The sequence below is a fragment of the Chanodichthys erythropterus genome, chromosome 20 (genome assembly GCF_024489055.1).
Source record: "Chanodichthys erythropterus isolate Z2021 chromosome 20, ASM2448905v1, whole genome shotgun sequence".
NCBI lineage: Eukaryota > Metazoa > Chordata > Actinopteri > Cypriniformes > Xenocyprididae > Chanodichthys > Chanodichthys erythropterus.
In genome coordinates this window covers 30028482-30043007 of record NC_090240.1, presented here as the reverse complement: position 1 = coordinate 30043007, position 14526 = coordinate 30028482, and the positions used below count along the sequence as shown (strand labels likewise).

Sequence of the window (14526 nt, the reverse complement as noted above, 5' to 3'; positions counted from 1 at the left end):
TTTCAATTCAGGAATGTGTTGCCATGACAGTGACCGATGGCTCGGCAGCAGACGGGGAGCCCGCTCATCCCAGCCAAGGGTTGAGGTTGGTGTGAGAATGTGTCAGGGCCCCGCGGGCGAAGGATCAGAGACTGATCCACTGGAAAACTGGAAGCGTCTGTAGATGTGGTACTGATTAGTGGCGGGTGCGGGGGAGAGTTGCAGGTATTTCAGCTATGCTCCGCATATACCACAGGGGAATCCGACTAGCAAGACCTACAAGCAAAATTGGGCTATATGGGAGCGAAGAAAAGCAGAGATGTCAAATGTGTGATTTCTAAAGTGCGAGACCTTCACTTCTGGTTTAGTGTGAGCTGTAATTGCAAACACATTTAGCCCTTGCAGTGCTACAGAATGCGTTTAAGACAACGAGGCCTGCCAACGGGGTGTCTGTTCGTGGAAGGTGCCCTGTTTTGAGCCTGACAGGCTGATGAGGCTCAAAGCGGGACGTCTTGCATATATTTTTGATTTGATCAGGAAGTCGGGAGGAAAAACATTGATCATGGTGAGGTTTACTTTTCATGACAAGGCTAAAATAGCACTGGTAAACCAGAAATTTTGGTCAAACAAAAACAACTTCTAGAATCACTTAAAGCAGTTAGGTGGATATCTGAAGATACAAATTAAACAAACAGAGCACACTTTACCAAAGCTTCTCTTATGTCACATTTACAACCATCAAATTCACTAACGATCAATTCAAGAAATTAATTTTAGTATAAATCGAATCCGTTTGAGAAAAGCATCTGCAGAAGCATAAAAGCAAAGTCAAATCATGAAATGAAAAAGAAATAAAAGAATAAAAAAAAAAATTATTTGCTATACAGTGCAACCACGAATGACCACAAAAAAACTAAATATCAGTTACAGCACATCTGTGTACAAGAGCAAATGCTGACGTTCATTACGAATGAGTCACGGCTCTTATCTGTAAATCACTCCCCATAATGAGTTCATAATATTTTTTTATAATAATGAGGGTTTAATGGAAGAAGGGGAACGTTTTCTACAAAAAAACCACAAACAACAACAACATCATTAAATCAGGTTTTCCAGCTTTTTTTTTTTTTTTGTCAAACCACTTATATTTGCATGAAGTACCATCATTGTCAATCAATGTTGTAAAAATTTTACATACTCTACATAATCTTATAAAATGATTAGATTATGATTAAATTATTATAATAATTTTCATATAGTTAATAAATAGATTTAACAATTTTCTAAATTATCAAATGTATCAAAGTAAATTTAGTATTTAGTAAAAACGAAATTTAAATATTAAATGTATTAAATATTAAAAACTCTATAAAATGTAATTTTTCATTATAATTTAATATTTAATAATACTGCATGATATATAATTTATATATATGCACTGATTACTGATTTATTTATTTATACATATACATATATACATATACATATACATATATAATTTGCTAAATTATCTAATTAAAATTATAAAAAAATAAGTTCAAAATATTAATAAATTAACTAATATTTCATGTATTGAATATTAAACAATATGTAAAATGTGATTTTTAATTATAATTTAATATTTAATAATACTGCATGATATATAATTTACATATATATATTTATTTATATATTTACATATTCATTTTTTTTTATATATATATATATATATATATATATATATATATATTATATTATATATATATATATATATATATTATATATATTATATTATATTATATTATATATATATATATATATATATATATATATATATATTATATTATATTATATATATATATATTATATATATATATATATATATATATATATATATATATATATATATATATATATATATATATATATATATATATATATATCAAAATAAAATTTTTTATAAATTTGTAAATCCTCTTGACTACATTTAGAGCCCACAGGGCATTTGTCAGTTTGTCTGAGTGTTTATTAGAAAGCTCTAGTGTATTTTCCCCTGAGGAGAGTTTGGACACTACCCCAGTCTGGTGGCCTATATAGCAACACAAGGGCCTGGCCATTGTTTTGTCCCTGTTTGCATTTCCCCCACTGCCAGTGCGACCGGCTCATCTGGAGACGATTGGGAACTCATAAGGAAATAGGAAACAATGGCACTGGAGTCTATAAAACATTAAGAACTGTCTAAGGATGGTCAGTCGGCAAACACACGTGCACAAACACACACACACACACACACACACACGTGTACCTGGCAAACAAACCTGTCCTGAAGTCAATCAAATGAGTAAACGGGAGTGTGCTATCACTGCGGTAACACACACTGATATCAGTGGCAGTCGACTGCTGAGCGGCCCTTATGTTAAAACGCTTGCACACAAACCCACATCCGGTTTAATGCCAGCGGCACAGCCGAGGGTCGCCCGGCTCTGCTGATGGTCATTAAGGCACTGCACCGCCATCACTCACAGGGTCACAGGAGCATGAGAATCGAGCTGGAAGCAGCTATGTAGCAAGAGGCTAAAACAGACTAGTCTTATCTGAGCCAAGAGTGTGCGCGCAAGAGTGTGAAAGAGACAGTATCGTCGGCCACTGTAAATACCAAACTCAAGAGGATCACACTCTCAATTATACAGCGACCCAGTGGCAGCCACAAAAGCAAGCCTGACAAAGACCGCTGCGGGATTTTCGTCGTCACAAAAATACATCTGCCAAGGATGAGGAAATAAAGCTAGCCATTAACCTAATCTTCCTTCCTCTTGCCCTTCAACAAACAGTGCAGCATACATCCTTTCAGTTTTTTGTGTTCAAATTCAAACCCACATTCTTTTTTGCACATAAGAAATGAAGGTATGGGATAGCAGCACATTTATAAGCAAAAAAATAGAGAAATATCTATATTGCATCGGGCGGCTCGCCAGCTCTTAGCACAACTCATTCTTCTCGCGATCATCTGGAGCATTCTGCCTAGCCTTTATACCAAACAGCATCTGCTGCATCTCACAAAAGCCCTCATCCACTGAGAGATTTCGAGTTCTAACAGCTGCGGATGGGAGGAAAGATGTGTTTATGTCTCTGTCCTTCTGAATATTAAAAACAGAGGTGTTTCAGTTTAAGCCTATAGAAAGTGCATGGATATGTTGAGCTTGGTCTCGTTCTAGAGTCAAATAAACAGGGGAAGTGTGTGGAAAACAAAAATTCTGAATAATTAGTAGGGTTTGCATCACTATTATAACTGTTCATGCTTAGGGTTAGGGTTTTTTTTTAGTTTAATGTGGTACAGTTTGTGCTACAAATGACATGAATGATACCTCAAAAGCTATTACTAGTGATCAGAGTACAGGTTTATTTTGACCTTGCGGACAATAAAATCTAAGGCAAAAAGATACAATAGACTTACAGTTAGAGCTGCACAATTAACCGTTATTGGTTATTGGATTGCGATCTCGATTCAAACACCCACACAATCTTTTTTCTAAATGAATCTTTTCAACCACACAGTGTCATTATTATTGTTACAATAATTCAAATAATCAAAATAGAGTAAATCACATTTTGAAAGAAACTTGATGCTCCAAACCAGTACGTGGCGACAAGTTACTGTTAAAAAATGCATTCGTTGAATCATTCACTGAACAGATTTGTTCAAAAACGCGGATTCATCCAGTAATGAAAGTGTTGACAGGCCCCATTGACTTACATAGTGTTTTTTTCCCATACTATGGGGTCCATCAACTGTTTGGTTACTGACATTGTTCAAAATATCTTCTTTTGTGTTCATTAATTGAACATTTTACCTCAATAACGATTAATGTATGATTATTTTGTTTTGTTTCGTTTTTTTTTTTTTTTTTTGCCCTCATAGTTCACTGACAAGGTTTGTACTGTAAATATGATAAAGGTGGGATATTTTTTCCTATTGAAAGAGTAATCTGACATAACAGCTCACTCTCAGAAGTTATTTTATCTATGGTTTGTAACAGATTTCTGCTTGTTGTAAATCAGATACAGATAAATTAGCACAGTACCAGTACGAGTGATTGATTGTGTGAAGTCATACCGTCTCTCTATTCATTGTGAAGCTGTGGGTTGTAAATAGTTCCCTCAAAAGCAGAAAAATATATGCTATAAGTTGAGTTTCTAAGCTATTTTAGTGATAAATCACAGGACAGCGCTGACAACTAGTTTCTGCGTTCCTTTCTGTGCGCGCGATCTTCATGTTTTGCGGTAGCTTGAAATAATATACATCCAAATGTCTAAAATCGCTTAATGTCCAAACTGGTAAACCTTAAAACAAATACAACTGACAAAGTTTAGTGAGGACGCAAGGCTCACCGCTCGCGCGCCATCACTATGTGTTGAACCGACGTTCACCTCCGTGTTTTGCTTTTATGCTGCAGACTGGACTGGGCGGAGTCACATGACTACACACGCGGTAGTATGTTTTTAAGGGGGAAGTATTAACAGGATTAAAAAAACGAAATAACCGACATGGGAAAATTACATCGATTAGAGGTTCTGAATTTCGGTTTTGATTATTTTACGATTAATCGTCCAGCCCTACTTGAAGGTGAGTAAATGATGACAGAATTTTCTTTTTTGGGTGAACTACCCATTTAAGGTTTAACTCCCAAGTCAAATTCAGTAGATCAGCTGGAAAAAAAAAACAGCCTGTCTTAAAATCAAGTTTTGCAACTTTTTTTGTTTTTAAAGGAAACTTTTGGGAAAATCTGAAATAATGTACTGTACAATATTCTTGTATTCATGTTTTAAAAGACAATAGAACTAAACTGATATGATGCTAAATGTTTTTTATTTGATATATGTGCTATTAAAATCTGGGAACATACTAAGCAAAGCTATATTTCCATATTTCCCACATAACTGCATGATGAAATTAAGACATATTGAAAAAATAAATATAAATATTTTTCTTCAACGTGAAATTTCCGATTCTAAATCTTTTAATATCTTATTCCTGAAGCAACAGCAAAAAAAAGTCACATCAAAAAAGTGGAAATTACATATAGTATGGAAGAACCCACTTCTACTAGGCACCATATTGTGCATTCATCATGTGTTCACAGTCTCACTAAAGACACAGTTGAGTGCTTTATGGTGCCTAATCAGTCTAGAGACAAGTATTTCTCTGCATAAATAAGTATACTTTTATGAACCTGTTTTCCAGCTAAAATCTGAATTTACTGGCAATAGGCTGTCAAAAAAAGTTGGACCCATTGAAAAGCTCCTTAGGGAGGCAACAAGAGGTGACGAAGAAAACACCTCACAAACAGTGAATTGCACACCACTCTAAACACACGTTAAATGCAGGTTGTCAGGAGAGGTGTAAAGGCGCACACCCCAACACCCCTGTGGCTGAATGCCTGCTAGTCATTCCATCAAAGTGACAAAGTGACACTTTCAAATACACACACTAACACACATGATGTCATCTTCTCCCTCACTCATTCAAATAGACACACACCTTCTACAGACAGCATAACACATTATCTCTCTCCCAACAGTCTCAAAGGAGATTTACTGGTGCATCCTGCACATAGACACTCACACTAACCCACTAAGGCACGATGACACGCGTACAGTCCGTTCCCCACGACACCTCCGGGCTCTGCAGTGAAGCATGTCAAGCGAATTCCATCTGGGGAGAGGAATTTGACCTCCGACCTCTGTTTATGACCCATCAAAGGGAAGCCTGCTCATTGGTCTGGCAGAATAATCATTTCCAGAACGGGCCACTCAAAGAGAATGTGTTCAAGAGGGAAAGAGAGAGAGAGGGGAGATTTTCCAGGGAGACAGAATGCCTGCAGCCGACTATGTTAAAGGAATCAGGCTGCTGATGTTCAACAGAGCTCTACAGAGAGGCCCATGTTCAAAATGCAACTTAACCAACCTCTCAGAGAGAAAAGATTAAGAAAGAAAGAAAGAAAGAAAGAAAGAAAGAAAGAAAGAAAGAAAGAAAGAAAGAAAGAAAGAAAGAAAGAAAGAAAGAAAGAAAGAAAGAAAGAAAGAAAGAAAGATTTAGGACATTTTAAAGAACCCCTGTGGTGAAAATCAAGTTTTTAATGTTGTTTATATGTCTATAAGTGGTGCTTTTAATATGCTTTTAAAACAAACCATGTGCAAATTCATACAGTACGTCAACACCATTGCTGAGTATTTTCTCCTTAAAGCTGCAGTGAAAAAAAGACCGATTCAAACCCTTGATTTGAAAATCGCTGGTTACTGTGACGTCACAAACTACCAATCATAACATGTCAGCGAGCTTTTAGCCTATCACTAACAGCGAACTAGCAGGGGAGCCTTGAGAGAAGCCAGGTTATCCCGGTATATTTTTCAGTTGATATGAAATATTGTGTAGATTTAGCAATATAGTGGGTGTATGATGTATATTATGATGTTATGATGAAATATACATGTATGCCTTTCTCCATCGACGTTCTGAGTTGTTCAAAGCATTTGTAAAGGTACTGATTGTTAGAAGGCAGCTGTCTGACTCTGACATGGCGAACGGGAACATGGTTTGTGTAACATTAGCAACACATTATTAGCTGTTTGATAACAGTCAAGCAACAGGCTAATCATATTAATTACTGTTATGTGTCCGATGTTGTAAAGAGCGATACCATTGAGCAGCGTTTACGTCAGTAAGTTGACCGAGTGGATCTCTGAGCTGGTGCGAGTGAGTGGAGGCGGGGCTAATTTGCATATTCATTGTTCTGCGCATATTAAACGAGACAAGAATGTAAAGAGGTACATTCAAGCTATTTTAAGGAAGATATTTTTCAAGCTTTTTTTTTATATGAAGAAATTGTTTACATAGGAAAAAACGTTTAAAAAGTCATTTTGGTGATCAAAGATGAGTTTTAAAGGATAAAATTGACTACAGAGGGACTTTAAGACTTAAAAAAAGGCTAAAATTTCTAAACAACTGATAATTAGTACTAAATAGCAAAAGTGTAAGACATAGGAAGAAAAGGTACAAATTCCAAAAGCTTTTTTCTTACTGCAATCAACCAAAGGGACATGGTGAAGGAAAAAATATGAGATGAAGGAAAAAGTATGTCAAAGCTTTTGCGTTCTGATGAGAAACTTTGTGTTCGCTCACAAAGAGCTCAAAAGGTTTTGCGAGCAAACACAAAGTTTCTTGGGAGAACGCAAAAGAATTGACTTGTTATTTTTCCTCCCATCTCATATTTTTTCCACCACCATGTCCCTTTAGAGGCTCCGTAGGTTTAGGGGTTTGATTTTATGGCTGGGTTAACTTTTGTGATTTCTTACAATTTCACCATCTTGTACAAATTATTACCAATTCTCATGAGTTCAGGTGTGGAAGATGAGGAACTAAGACAATACTGAAGGTGTGTTCACACTGATATCAAATGCGCAGTAATTAAGCAACAGAAAGTCATTCACTTTCTGTAAGATTTTGCAAAAGCAACCACTGGCGAAGTTGTGCCGAGTTTGTCAGTTTATGCAAATGAGCAAGGACATAATCTGCCAATGGGAGTGCAGATAAGCTTAAGTGTAAAAACATCTACTAGCAAGCAACACTAACCAATGTTAACAGACCTTGAGAGAGAAGCAAACATGAATGTTAAATACTAATATGGAATACATTATTTAATTTATTCTATTTAACTGCCATTTTGCATCCATGAGGAGTTTTTAAAGATTTGATGTTGCTGTTGGCATAATCACCTTCTTAAAAAGAAGCAGTCCACTTGCTCACTTGCTTGCTCTCAGACTGCTGGAAAAACATGATTAGCTGCTAGAAACATGATTAATGATTTCTGTTTCCCGAGCTGCTCCTCTGTCAGGAAGCATCACTATGGAATGAGAAGTTTTCTAGGCTCCCAAGAAGCCTGCAGTGACAAGAAGGTCCCCTGTCAAAGACCCCCCATGAGGTTAGAGGTCAAGGGGCAGTGCGGATTAGGGCGACACGTCACCTCGCTTTGGGATTTCAATTAACCCTTTCACAGTCCACAGTTTCTCGGGCAACGGATAAGCCCGCCGCAACAGATCCAATGCGCTGGTTTCTCTCACCCGGATTAGACCTAATCCTGAATGAAAACCAACTCACAAAGCGGGCTCCAAATCAAACCCGCCTTTAGCCCAAAACCAGCCAAGCAAAGATCACCAGCAGCCAAAATGACAAAGCAAAGGTCCCGATCTATAATGCCAGAATGAACCACAAGCGAAAACATTTGAGATTATGAGGTCAACTATCTAAATCCATTCTGGCTGTATTAAAGGTTGAACATTACCGAGAGAGATCAATACACAGCGTTTTTTAATGAGATATTAATTAAGAGGCGACTGAACACCAGGACCTTGACTTAATCTCACCACTCTTATTAAAACCAATTCAATGTAATGAAATATTACATCTATCAATCTATCAAGAGCAAGCTTTATCTATTAATCGATTTGCTGAAACAACTCCACGGAGCACTAAAAGATACCTTATCCTGCACATACTATCCAGTTTCTTACGCATTGAAAACGCACCTATATGGCTAGTGTTGACCTCTTGAAAGGTCTTTTAGAGCATCTGTGGTCCTCGGAGAGGGACGTTCCCTTGGGCCCCATCACTTTTAGTCTTACTTACATGGCCAGTCTAGAGATCGTGCATTATTTAACTGGCTTTCAGTACACAAACCACAACTGCCTGAGGAAGTGCTTCAGCGGCAGTATCCAAGGAGAGACGACGGCCAAATGAAATGAACCAGACAGTAAATAGTCTATTATTGAGTTCACACTGCTTATACCATAAGGAGGAATCACAAAGAGCAAACCTGCACGGACCACAATGAACAGAAAGGTGGGAAGCGGATTTTGCATATACAGCCCAAATTTACTTATATACAAATGCAAACCCTTATAAACACATGTGGCTATTCTTACTACCGACTTCACGCTGCCTACAGCTAAGCTTCCAGAGTCACTTTCATCAGAAGCAAATAAACACACGATTCAAACCAGACCTAAAGGGATGCGTTGTAAGGGATGCCTTTGAATACAGCAAAAAGAAATTTGGCCCCGAGATGCTGCCAGTCTGTGACTTCCATTATAAGAGCCCTAAAGCCCTTCTCGATACAAAACAGGCAAGCAAAAAGGAAAAACACTACGGCACCAGTTAATAATACCCTTAACAGCTGGTTTGGCATCAGTGAAACCAACCCTATGCTTAACATAATACATTGTGAGTGTCGTGACAATGCTATCCAGGATCAGTTGTAGGGGCCATAGAAAACTCCACAGAGGGTGGTGGTAAAGCTGTAGTCTGCAAGCAGATGGCAGATAGCATTGATCGGATCCAAGCCCCGATAAGGCTGAAGGATAGATGCGCTGTTCTGGAAACTAGAAAGGAGAGGTGAGTGAAAAGGTCCCCCCACCCTGTCCCAAAAGAGAAATCCACACCACTGACTGGTATTGACGTACATTAACAGTCCCAGACGTTGTAATTTAAATCTAACAGCCATGTATCACTAATAATGCTAACTGATGTAATGTTCAATATGCGTAAAAGAGGTCAAGGGCCGACCCAAAATGGACGAAGGCTGCAAAAGCTCATTCGAGGGCCCTTGACACTTTCATTCACATTGGTATGTGACTTGACAATGAGGTCAAAGGTCAAACTTGGTATTTCAAGCGCTGATCGAATAGTTGGAGTAAACTCCAGGAACTGGTCAAGACACAGCAGGTTAGTTCTTGAGCGAGAAGGGTTGCAAACATATACAGATGCGCACTCTCCATCACAAATACATCGCTTATCTATTCCTAGAATAAGGTAATATCATTCAGCGGTTGAATTATGTCCTGCTGAATCATGCTTTCTGGAATGATACTCCTCCTGGTCATGGTCAAGCTTCATTTGTCACCACGGGAAAGCATCTGATCTCACTACCGGCCCCATACTTTGACAGCAAAACAAACAATACAGCAGCTCAAAACAAAGGCAGGGATTTTTCCCCCCCTAATTCAGTTAGTTCTTTTATTTTGATGCGCGGTTGAAAAGAAAGAGGGCTTGAAAAACAATCAGAATGAGAGCTCATCATTGCTGTCCTGACATCATGAGTGGCACTGATCCTACACTGAGGTTCCCAGCTGAGACCTCCAGTCTGTTGAGGGAGCGGGAAAAGCTGCATCTCCTCTGGACGACGGCCATGACAAACAAAACATGGCCTGACCCTTCAATCTCCAAACCCTGCTCAAGCCAAAGAACTATTTATACACACACAATAACTCAGAAAAAGGAAATGGTAATGAATTTGATGCAAAAGTGCTCTTTGCTCACCGTACCACGGCACTGAAATATACAACAGAGTAAGGATGCTAATAAGCCTGATCAAATATAAAATGGTAGCCTTATCACGATTCCTGTCATATTCCTATGGCATTAAGTATCTAAATATCACATGCTCTCTCAGAGGGATAACCATCTGCCAGCCTTTGGCGCACACTTATATAAACGTACATACTAGAAGAAAACTGAAGGGAGAAACAATTTTATTATCTCTTCCTCTGATCTGATACAGTCAGCTTCAAAACACTTCAGGCCTGACTGCCTTTATTGTGTTAGTTTGACGTCTCCACAGATTTGAGGTGCAGAAAGAGCTGATAATGGATTGGAAGAGTAAATTAAATAACTTGTGTTTTATGATAAACTCAATCAAAGAGATATCATTGTCTGTCCTAGAAGTGATATTTAAGGAAACTAAAAAGACAAGTAGCTAATGAGAATCTAAGAGCCCTCTATTCAAGAAAAGGAGAAATGAAACCGAAAAACTGGCAACTAAGGCTGATAAATAAGAAGGAGAGATGCTTGTGGGAAACATTATGAATTTATTGTTTAATCGATGTATGGGTGGCCAGAGCTAGTTGTCGCATGGGCAGTATCTCAGCAAAGATTCAATTGTCAAGAGTTTTGTATTTTCTTTAAAACACCTACTTGGAAATATCGGATAATCATTTTTCAATTCCAATATAATTGTTCTAAAACTGTTGGGTAAACAATTGGGGCAAGTTGTCACAAAAGGTCAACAACATATTTTTTTATACATCCTTAAGACTTTAAGACACACATTGATTTGACTATCAAATATATACCTACAATATTCACTAGAATAAAAAGTGTGATAACCAGCCCCGGTCACTAAATGCAATTCATGCTCGTGAGTGACTCTATAAATAATCTACGTACTGTAAAACTCTGCAGACGTTATTTAGTGCGGGGAAAGGCGCCAAGAGTGTCTCTGTCTGCGCACAGCGCCTCATGTAGAGTGGGCACGGAGGTTTAATACAGCCCACAGTCCACTTTACACCGGCAGAGAGACTCGAGAGGAGGCTGGCACTGACAAGCTTGAAGGTGAGGATGTCAGGGATATTTAAAACATCCGTCAATCACGGCAAAGGCCGAGTGCGCGGAACATAACGACTCATAGCGAGATTAATTCTGACATGGCGCACTTCGTTTCCCACAGTGTCACAGAGTCGAACCGCTTTGACATAAAGGTGGACGTTTACGCCTACAACGTTGAGATTGATGCTCTAACATCACTTCATAACACAAACTTCATCAACTACCAAGGACTCTATTGGTGGTACTGTTTGTAAGTGGTAACGTTAAGTTTGATACTGTTAGTGTGCAACCTAGGCTACTTTATTCATTGGTTAACTTTGGAAAACAAGCCGTTTATCTAATTTTGTATTCAATTATTTTATATAAATTTAAAAAGACAGATGGTCTTGGTTATAGATGAGAATCGGACCCAAGAGTCCAACTTTAGAACTAGTAAATTTATGAACCGATTCTTTTTAGTGAATCAAAAACATACAGCGCGGCCAGTGTGGTGCGATTCCCAAAAATGACTCTTAGCTGATTCGTTTTGGTGAATCAAAAACAAAACGCGACCAATGCAGTTCATTTTCCAAAAGAAAATCAAATATGCACGAGTTTTGTTGTAAACCGTTCTTATTAAGCAATATCAATGAATTAGTGTAATATTTTAACATTTTTTGTTCGTTTGGCTATTTAATACAGCATATTTAGTGTCAGGAAAGTCTACATAAAACTTTTTGCAAGAGTTAGCCTATTACATTTGTTGTTTTTGTTTTTTAAATTCTCGTCAGATTGCTGTGAGTAGGTAAACGCATTAACTTTTCCAAATATTTATTTCTCAAAAGTACTAAAATAATCGACAATGTAGGCTGTCCGTTAAAGAACACGAAGCATAAAGAAGAAAATGGACCAGAATCGTTCAGTTCATTGGATTTCCATCAGTAAACCGTGTCAAAATCGGCGCTACTTGAAGAATGGAACTGAAATGGCATCAATATGACCGGTGTGCCCAAAAGGTACGAGTTGCCACTCTCATTAAACACGGAATACAAGTGTTTATACAAACCACGTAACTTTTGGACAGTCTGCTTATTTCCCCAGAGAAAAATCTTTCGGTTACGACTGCTCTAATGCTGACAGAGATTGATGTCTTAAGTTTAAACGACCACATTTCAATACAAGTTTAATGGTTATTTACCGAGCTTTCCATACAACACCTTTACTTTCGAAATTAAACACTCTTCTAATCTCTTATTAGTCATATGGAAAACCAAAGCCGAACACACTATGGAAAGACGCCGAGCCAGAAAGATCAAAACATTGACAAAAAGGTAATCTTTCAGCTCACTTGCTGCACGAAAACGCGGACTAGTACTTCTTTGTTCTTAAAATCATTACAACATCGTGTTTAAATGTATAATAAAAAGGAATGAAGCAGAACATATCGTTCATTCACAACATAAACATACAAACACACCAACAGTACCTTCGCTTCGACTGTCAAACAGTTGGCCGCCTTACCAAAAAAAAAAAATAATAATACGTCTGCTCCACAAAATAGGTAATTTAATCGTAATAAAAGCCATATAATCTTATAGTTTAAATAATCTGATAGAGCTTTATATGTGAAGGCTATGTAGAGATAGTACATGCGTGAAATTGCGAATAGAATTTTGTCTAATCTTAGATTTCTGCCTTTCTCGTGCAGCCTAACAGTTCTAACCTACATCCAATTTCCCGAATTCCCATCTGAATCAGTCTTGGTGAGATTTTACAGACAGCCAACCCACATACTGTCACATTGATACTGACAATCCAATAGCCAAATAACTGAACAATCGAGAGGCATTGGGGAGAGCTTATATATTTAAACATATAAAACACCCCTCGCTATGCAGTTCATCTTATCCCTAAAAGTGTGATGTGCAGGGGTAAACTGCGCTATCCAACAAATGCATCGTTTATATTCTGCATATTCCCAGAGAACGCCCCTGTACCCAAATAACCTGCTTGATACTTATTTCAGTAAAGCAATTAAACCACAGGGAATCTAACCAAGTTAGTCCTCCGCTACTGCTGTTCAATGCAAATATCAGCTTGTTTAATGCGTCAGTTAATAGACACGGAGGTGTCAAACCGCATATAAAATGTCCACATCGCACTCCTCGGCTGTTCCGACGCAATGAAGTATCGATACATTCACTGTGAACGCCGAAGAAAACAACGCGCGACACGTATCTGCTCCCAAAAAACTGCATTTTCCCCTAAACAAACTGCATTGAAAAGTCACGCCTGTGCGTAAAGATGCGAGGTTACTTACTTGTGCTCTTGATACCTTGGTTTATTATCCTCGCCATGCGTAAAACCTCAAACTTGTGGACATTTTCTCGGTAGCAGTGTGTAAAGCTCCGCGTGCACTTTCCGAGTGTGAAGTCTCAGCACGGCATGAATGAGGAGGAATGCGGTCCGCGCGCCCTGATCGAGACGCAGCCTCGTTTTGAGTCTCAGGGAACGCGCTGCCAGATACATATATCTCGCGTCGCGGCCAGGCGGCGACATTGAGCGCGCTGGAGCCTGTATGGCGAAACATACAGTGAGTCTGTAGTCTTGAATACCAGTCCGTTGCACCACCTGTCGATGCATCTAAGCACATTTATTACAATCACAGAGACGATGGTTTGTTTGTCTTTTGTGTATGCCAGCCAAGCATAAAGTAGAAGATATGAATAAAACAGCTTTAGAGGAGTATTGTAACACCAGTTAAACCAATTTGAAATTAGCTAAAAGAGTGGCATGCTTCCTGTATGTTTATCTTTTTTTTAAATGTTTAAAATGAATTAGGGAGCTGGCATAATAATTATTTTGAACAATCATAGACTTCAACAGGCTTTTTGGACGTTTGTAATGATAAATAATAATAATAATAATAATAATAAAGATTACAAGCGCACGTTTTTCACGTGCTACCAAGTAGACCTTAACTAACAGTAGTCACGTTGGCAAGATGAGGTAACCATAGCAACCGTACACTGTAGAAATGTTCTCCATTGCGATCAGTTTCAGTTTGTGCATCAATAAAACATGACAATTCATTACAGTATGTATTGCTTTTTTATATAAATTTACATATCACAGATATTACACAGAAAGTT

At 38.0% G+C, this 14526-nt stretch overlaps 1 protein-coding gene across 1 annotated transcript in view; it reads right to left on the bottom strand.

Annotated features, from left to right (window-relative positions):
- plxna1a (plexin A1a) overlaps positions 1-13812 on the bottom strand; it is a 245298-nt gene extending 231486 nt beyond the window's left edge. The window contains exon 1 of the mRNA XM_067370392.1: positions 13695-13812. The gene's annotated coding sequence lies outside the window, so the exon portion shown is untranslated. The remainder of the gene's footprint in view (positions 1-13694) is intronic.
- Positions 13813-14526: the final 714 nt, after the last annotated feature.